This window comes from Dermacentor silvarum, chromosome 2 (assembly GCF_013339745.2).
Source record: "Dermacentor silvarum isolate Dsil-2018 chromosome 2, BIME_Dsil_1.4, whole genome shotgun sequence".
NCBI lineage: Eukaryota > Metazoa > Arthropoda > Arachnida > Ixodida > Ixodidae > Dermacentor > Dermacentor silvarum.
This window is the reverse complement of record NC_051155.1, coordinates 23,326,367-23,334,429: the sequence shown is the minus strand read 5'-3', so window position 1 is coordinate 23,334,429 and position 8,063 is coordinate 23,326,367. Positions and strand designations below refer to the sequence as shown.

The 8,063-nt window shown below is 57.1% G+C and overlaps 1 pseudogene; it reads left to right on the top strand.

Moving 5' to 3' along the window:
- The first annotated feature begins 726 nt into the window (after positions 1-726).
- Positions 727-4,607, top strand: LOC125943384 (uncharacterized; annotated as a pseudogene).
- Positions 4,608-8,063: the final 3,456 nt, after the last annotated feature.

Genomic DNA, 8,063 nt, shown 5'->3' with positions numbered 1-8,063 from the left:
TGCATTCTGGCATGAGCGCTGTGCGCACGCCACTATAAGCACACTAGCGTTCCAGCTGAGCTGCTGTGTGCATGCACTTTTCTGAGTGGAATCGGCGGACGTCAACCTATAGCGTCTAATATTTCACGGGGCGCTGACTAACACCGATGGTTTTCTGTCGGTCTCATCCCGTGCAGCATCGAGGTGCGACACCTGCAACGGCACTGGCGATGCACCTCATCGCGCTAGCGTTGTGAGACGCATTTTGTGGACCTGGACAGTGGTGATCCAACTGCCCCATTTTGCTACAATTCTACTCGTCTGCGCCTTGCTGCGCCCACCGAAGTATTGCAACTTGCGCCAAAGCGCCACCTTTGCCTTGAGCGCTACGCGGACACCGCAGTAGCGTGGCCGATCCCTCCGTTTGTGGACGGACCCGCGGCTAAGCATTCCGAGCATCGGCGACGCGGACTTCTCAACCAAGCTTCGCGAACGGAATCCTCGATCGGACATGTTGTGACGTCAGCCCACACGCCCGCGTGGCGGCTATCACAGATTATCTGGTGGCCCTCACTTTCGCCTCCCCGTATTCCCTTTCCCTTGCTCTGCGATCGCGGGGCATATAAACAACGCCCCAAGACAATAAAGCAGGATTTTCCCTTGTTGGCTCAACGAGTGCTGGCGTCTAGTCATTTCAGTGGTGACGAGGATGGGATAACGCCGGACGAACACCACCAGGAAAACGGAATGGCCAGCTATACAGGCCCACCTCCGTTCGACGAGGCCACCGATGAATGGCCAGCGTACTAAGTTCGTCTAGATGCATTCTTCGAGGGCCATGGCGTTACGGAAGAGAAGAAGAAACGGGCTCTGCTCGTTGCAGCGTTGAGCACGAACACGGTGGGCGTGATTGCCGGACGCTGCGCGCCAGCCAAGGTGAACGAACTTTCATACACCGAGGTCGTGGCCCTTCTGCAACAATATTTTTCGCCGGAGCCTAACGAGATAGTCTAGTCGTACAAGTTCTTCACGCGCAACCAATCGCCATGTGAGCCGGTCAAAGAATTTCGTCTGGCCATCCGTCAGATTGCTAACACATGCAATTTCGGAGACAGTCTGGACAGAATGCTGTGGGATAGGATTGTATGCGGGTTGCAAAGCTCCAGTGTACGTCGGCAACTGTTAGCGAAAACAGGCCTGACCAGAAGTGAGGCCGAAGAAATAGCGCTGGCAGCTGAGCTGGCAGTAGAGAACGAAAAAGGGATAGGCGCGGCCAAGTCAGACGAAAACGTGTATGCGGTAACGGAGAAAGGGGCACCGAGGGAGGGACGCCGAATATCATGCTTCAGATGCGGAGGTCAGGGGCACAGCGCAGAAACATGCCGGTTCCGCTCAGCTATATGCTACAAGTGCTGTCAACGTGGGCACCTGGCGAGGGTGTGCTCCCGTCGCACAGATAAATTACCTACCGCGCCGAGAGTGTCACATCAGGACGTCAGTATGCTAGAGCCGAAGGATGACGACGCCGAGGCTGATGGCCTATTTATGCTGGGGGCTGCGGAAGACTACGTCGGGTCCCTCGGAACAGTCAAGCCGCTGGTTCGTACGTTGGAGCGGGGCGGAGTGCCGGTCACCATGCAGCTAGACACGGGTTCACCCGTTTCAATCATCACATGGCCAACGTATATAAAACATCGGGCGGCCTGGCCTAAACTCCAAGACTCCGCGTTGAACTTGTTTCCTCGGGAAACTTCCGGTGAACGGACAGTTGAAGCTTGACGTTTCTACAGGAGGGCGTTCTGTGGCAGGCACCTTGACCGTCCTGGGATGCAAAGGACCCAACCTGTGGGGCCGAGACCTCATCAAAACATTCGACCTACTTAGTGTACCGGTTTGCAGCGTATCAGCCAAGGGTAGATCCAGTATCAGCTCATCATAGATCCAGTAGAAAAGGTTGATGTCCAAGATCTGTTAAGAGAATTTCCGGACGTGTTTAAACCAGGTCTGGGCCTTATCAAGGGTCCTCCTGCCCACCTGCGCCTAAAGGAAACTGCCGTTGCAAGGTTTTGCAAAGCTCGTCAAGTGCCGTACGCGTTACGTTCCCAAGTAGCCGCGGAAATTGATCGGCTTGTTGAAAATGGCATACTCAAACCAGTGCCACACTCCGAATGGGCGGCGCCCGTAGTTCCAGTGGTGAAACGTAACGGCAGCATAAGGCTTTGCGGTGATTTCAAGGTCACAGTGAACCAAGCCTGTCTTACAGCGCAGTATCCTCTTCCCCGCGTCGATGATATGGTAGCCACATTAAACGGAGGGGAGGTTTTTACTACGATTGACCTCCGCGACGCATACAACCAGCTTCCTTTGGATAAAGAATCCCAGCCACTTACAACCGTGAATACGCAAAAGGGGCTCTTCTGTTTCATTCGACTACCATTCGGGATTTCGTCGGTCCCGGCGTTGTTTCAGAGCCACATGGAAGCAATACTGCAAGGTTTGCCAGGGGTTCAAGTCTTTCTCGATGATGTCATTGTGGTAGAAAAAAAAAAGAATGACTGCACCACGCTTCGCAAAGTATTGGAGCAGTTCCAACAGTCGGGAGTGCGGTTGCATCCAGACAAGTATAAACTTCGCCAACCGGAAGTTGACTTCCTGGGCCACAGAATAAGTGCTCATGGGGTGCAGCCGAAGACGGAAAACATTGATGCAATCCTCGAAGTCAAGGAGCCGCAGAGCGCAGCGGAACTGCGGTCTTTCTTGGGACTGGTCACTTATTACCATAAGTTCCCTAAGAACGCGTCCTCGGTGATGGCACCCCTGTGCGAGCTTCTCCGCACAAATGTAAAATGGCTATGGGGCTGCCCACAGCAGTTAGCTTTTGAAGAGTTGAAGACGAGGCTCAAGGAAGCCGAGTGGCTAGCTCGTTTTGACGGCTCACAAGCCTCTAATTCTCGAGTGCGACGCGCCGCCAGTCGGAATCGGCGCGTTGCTATCCCACGATGTGGGTTAAGGAGTGTTACGTCCGGTCGGCTTCCGCTCCCGCATACTCACCCAAGCAGAGCGTAACTATTCACAGTTAGGGCGGGAAGCCCTAGCATTGGTATTTGGTGTGCTCAAATTTCATGCCTATTTTCTCGGGAGAGTTTTCACCTTGATAACAGACCACAAACCGCTCGTGGGCCTCTTCCATCCAGACAAGCCTGTGCCTGCCATGGCTGCGGGCCGGATCCAGCGCTGGGCCCTTATCTTGAGCGCCTACAGCTACAATATCCAGCCAACGTTCCCGCTCACGCGCATCAGCAGGATTCCAGTATCCTCATCGACACTTCCCGAGGAATCCGAAGATTGCGATGGTTGTGAGTACGTTCTTCTCACAGACAGCCTCAACGATGGGGTGATTTCGGCCAAATAGCTAGTGGCCTTGACTTCAAAGGATAGACAGTTAACCAAGGTATGGAAGTGGGTACAGGAAGGTTGGCCACGACGCCTGGCTCGACAGGACGAGCTTTTAAAGGTATTCTTCAACAGAAAAGACGAGTTGACTGTCAGTCAGCGACTCGGCGTACTGGGGCCATCGCGTGGTGGTGCCCTTCGAGGCAAGATCTGCGATGCTACATCTGTTGCACGACACGCACCAAGGAAGGAATCGGTGCGATGAAAGCACTGGCACGCTCACTGTTTTGGTACCCGCGGATTGATGCGGACATAGAGCGGCTCGTAAAAAGCTGCCATGTTTGCGTGCAAGCGGCTCCTATGCCGCCTAGACAGGAGACAGGAGGCCGTTTCCGCCCTGGCCGGCAACGCGACGACGTTGGTCGAGGCTACACATAGATTGTGCTGGTCCTGTTGAAGGGTACATGGTGATGATATTGGTAGATGCTCATACCAAGTGGATTGAGGTTGTACCCATGAAAAGCGCCACAGCGTACTCAACCATCGAGGCCTTGCGCACCACGTTCAGCAGATTTGGTATACCGGAAACCATTATGTCAGATAACGGCCCGCAATTCCGGGGAAAGAGTTCGCCGATTTCATGTGGCGCAATATAACGTCCTACACTTGCGCACCGCACCGTATCACCCGCTGTCAAACGGGCTGTGCGAACCGTTAAGCAGAAATTGAAGACAAACCGACAAGGGTCGTTACAAACCCGTTTGGCGAGGATCCTGCATAGTTACCGAAGGAGCCCGTTGGCCTGCGGAGAAACACCTGCAATGCGGCTGTTGGGGTTCTAGCCGCATTTTAGATTAGACAACGCTGTGGTACCTCTTGCTCCGGTCGAACGTAGCCCCTGCCATACTGATGTGCCCGGATTCTTGCAAACAGGTGATCCAATGTGGATACGCAACTTTGGACAAGGAGAGCCCTCGACGCCGGCCACGATGCGGGAAACGCAAGGCGCCGGGAGAGTAACGGCGGATAACGCTACGGGCGAGATCGTACGTCGTCACTTGGACCAAGTGAAGGTGCTACTGCCGGACAGCTCATTGGCCAATTCACCAGTCCCGTGTCCCACCGACATCCGGCCAGAAAGCGACACGGGCCGTCCAGAACCAGAGGACCCACCTGCAACGGGATCGCCTGCATCAACAGGCCTACGGTCCCTCGGGGCTATACTCCAACCCTGAGGAGGTCCACTCGGATCCGAAGACCCCCGAGCGGTTCTCCCATTAGAGAAAAAAAGGGGAGGGGGGGGGAGAAGATTGTTGTGACGTCAGCCCAACGCCCGCGTGGCGGCTATCACAGATTATCTGGTGGCCCTCACTTTCGCCTCCCCGTATTCCCTTTCCCTTGCTCGGCGATCGCGGGGCATATAAACAACGCCCCAAGACAATAAAGCAGGATTTTCCCTTGTTGGCTCAACGAGTGCTGGCGTCTGGTCATTTCAGGACACGCATTCAAGCTTTTCAGCAATGGATGTTTCGGAATTAGTGACTAAGCACATCGAGCGTCGACTCCTCGGGCCCACGGCTAGGCATTTCGCGCATCAGCACTTGGGATTGGGCGACTAAGCACATCGAGCGTCGACTCCTTGGGCCCGCGGCTAGGCATTTCGCGCATTGGAACTTGGGACTGCGCGACTAAGCACATCGAGCGTCGACTCCTGGGCCCGCGCTAGGCATTTCGCGCATCGCCACTTGGGACTGCGCGACTAAGCACATCGAGCGTCGACTCCTGGGCCCGCGGCTAGGCATTTCGCGCATCGGCACTTGGGGCTGCGCGACTAAGCACATCGAGCGTCGACTCCTGGGCCCGCACTAGGCATTTCGCGCATCGCCACTTGGGACTGCGCGACTAAGCACATCGAGCGTCGACTCCTCGGGCCCACGGCTAGGCATTTCGCGCATCGGCACTTGGGACTGTGCGACTAAGCACATCGAGCGTCGACTCCTCGGGCCCACGGCTAGGCATTTCGCGCATCGGCACTTGGGACTGCGCGACTAAGCACATCGAGCGTCGACTCATCGTGCCCACGGCTAGGCATTTCGCGCTTCAGCACTTGGGACAAGACGGCAAGTTGGGCCAGTTGGTTGGGATTCATCGTAAGGATCGTAACAGCGCAAACAAGACACGGACAAAACGAAGGAAAAACGACAACACGGCGCCGTGTTGTCGTTTTTCCTTCCTTTTGTCCGTGTCTTGTTTGCGCTGTTACGATCCTTACGATGAAGCACTTGGGACTGCGCGACTAAGCACATCGAGCGTCGACTCCTGGGCCCGCGGCTAGGCATTTCGCGCATCGGCACTTGGGACTGCGCGACTAAGCGCATCGAGCGTCGACTCCTGGGCCCGCGCTTGGCATTTCGCGCATCGGCACTTGGGACTGCGCGACTAAGCACATCGAGCGTCGACTCCTCGGGCCCACGGCTAGGCATTTCGCGCATCGGCACTTGGGACTGAGCGACTAAGCACATCGAGCGTCGACTCCTCGGGCCCACGGCTAGACATTTCGCGCATCGGCACTTGGGACTGCGCAACTAAGCACATCGAGCGTCGACTCCTCGGGCCCATGGCTAGGCATTTCGCGCATCGGCACTTGGGACTGCGCGACTAAGCACATCGAGTGTCGACTCCTCGAGCCCACGGCTAGGCATTTCGCGCATCGGCACTTGGGACTGCGCAACTAAGCACATCGAGCGTCAACTCCTCGGGCCCATGGCTAGGCATTTCGCGCATCGGCACTTGGGACTGCGCGACTAAGCACATCGAGCGTCGACTCCTCGAGCCCACGGCTAGGCATTTCGCGCATCGGCACTTGGGACTGCGCGACTAAGCACATCGAGCGTCGACTCCTCGGGCCCACGGCAGGGCATTTCGCGCATCAGCACTTGGGACAAGACGGCAAGTTGGGCCAGTTGGTTGGGATTCATCGTAAGGAACGTAACAGCGCAAACAAGACACGGACAAAACGAAGGAAAAACGACAACACGGCGCCGTGTTGTCGTTTTTCCTTCCTTTTGTCCGTGTCTTGTTTGCGCTGTTACGATCCTTATGATGAAGCACTTGGGACTGCGCGACTAAGCACATCGAGCGTCGACTCCTCGGGCCCACGGCTAGGCATTTCGCGCATCAGCACTTGGGATTGGGCGACTAAGCACATCGAGCGTCGACTCCTTGGGCCCGCGGCTAGGCATTTCGCGCATCGGCACTTGGGACTGCGCGACTAAGCACATCGAGCGTCGACTCCTCGAGCCCACGGCTAGGCATTTCGCGCATCGGCACTTGGGACTGCGCGACTGGGCACATCGAGCGTCGACTCCTGGGCCCGCGCTAGGCATTTCGCGCATCAGCACTTGGGATTGGGCGACTAAGCACATCGAGCGTCGACTCCTGGGCCCGCGCTAGGCATTTCGCGCATCGGCACTTGGGACTGCGCGACTAAGCACATCGAGCGTCGACTCCTGGGCCCGCGCTAGGCATTTCGCGCATCGCCACTTGGGACTGCGCGACTAAGCACATCGAGCGTCGACTCCTGGGCCCGCGGCTAGGCATTTCGCGCATCGGCACTTGGGGCTGCGCGACTAAGCACATCGAGCGTCGACTCCTGGGCCCGCACTAGGCATTTCGCGCATCGCCACTTGGGACTGCGCGACTAAGCACATCGAGCGTCGACTCCTCGGGCCCACGGCTAGGCATTTCGCGCATCGGCACTTGGGACTGTGCGACTAAGCACATCGAGCGTCGACTCCTCGGGCCCACGGCTAGGCATTTCGCGCATCGGCACTTGGGACTGCGCGACTAAGCACATCGAGCGTCGACTCATCGTGCCCACGGCTAGGCATTTCGCGCTTCAGCACTTGGGACAAGACGGCAAGTTGGGCCAGTTGGTTGGGATTCATCGTAAGGATCGTAACAGCGCAAACAAGACACGGACAAAACGAAGGAAAAACGACAACACGGCGCCGTGTTGTCGTTTTTCCTTCCTTTTGTCCGTGTCTTGTTTGCGCTGTTACGATCCTTACGATGAAGCACTTGGGACTGCGCGACTAAGCACATCGAGCGTCGACTCCTGGGCCCGCGGCTAGGCATTTCGCGCATCGGCACTTGGGACTGCGCGACTAAGCGCATCGAGCGTCGACTCCTGGGCCCGCGCTTGGCATTTCGCGCATCGGCACTTGGGACTGCGCGACTAAGCACATCGAGCGTCGACTCCTCGGGCGCACGGCTAGGCATTTCGCGCATCGGCACTTGGGACTGAGCGACTAAGCACATCGAGCGTCGACTCCTCGGGCCCACGGCTAGACATTTCGCGCATCGGCACTTGGGACTGCGCAACTAAGCACATCGAGCGTCGACTCCTCGGGCCCATGGCTAGGCATTTCGCGCATCGGCACTTGGGACTGCGCGACTAAGCACATCGAGCGTCGACTCCTCGAGCCCACGGCTAGGCATTTCGCGCATCGGCACTTGGGACTGCGCAACTAAGCACATCGAGCGTCGACTCCTCGGGCCCATGGCTAGGCATTTCGCGCATCGGCACTTGGGACTGCGCGACTAAGCACATCGAGCGTCGACTCCTCGAGCCCACGGCTAGGCATTTCGCGCATCGGCACTTGGGACTGCGCGACTAAGCACATCGAGCG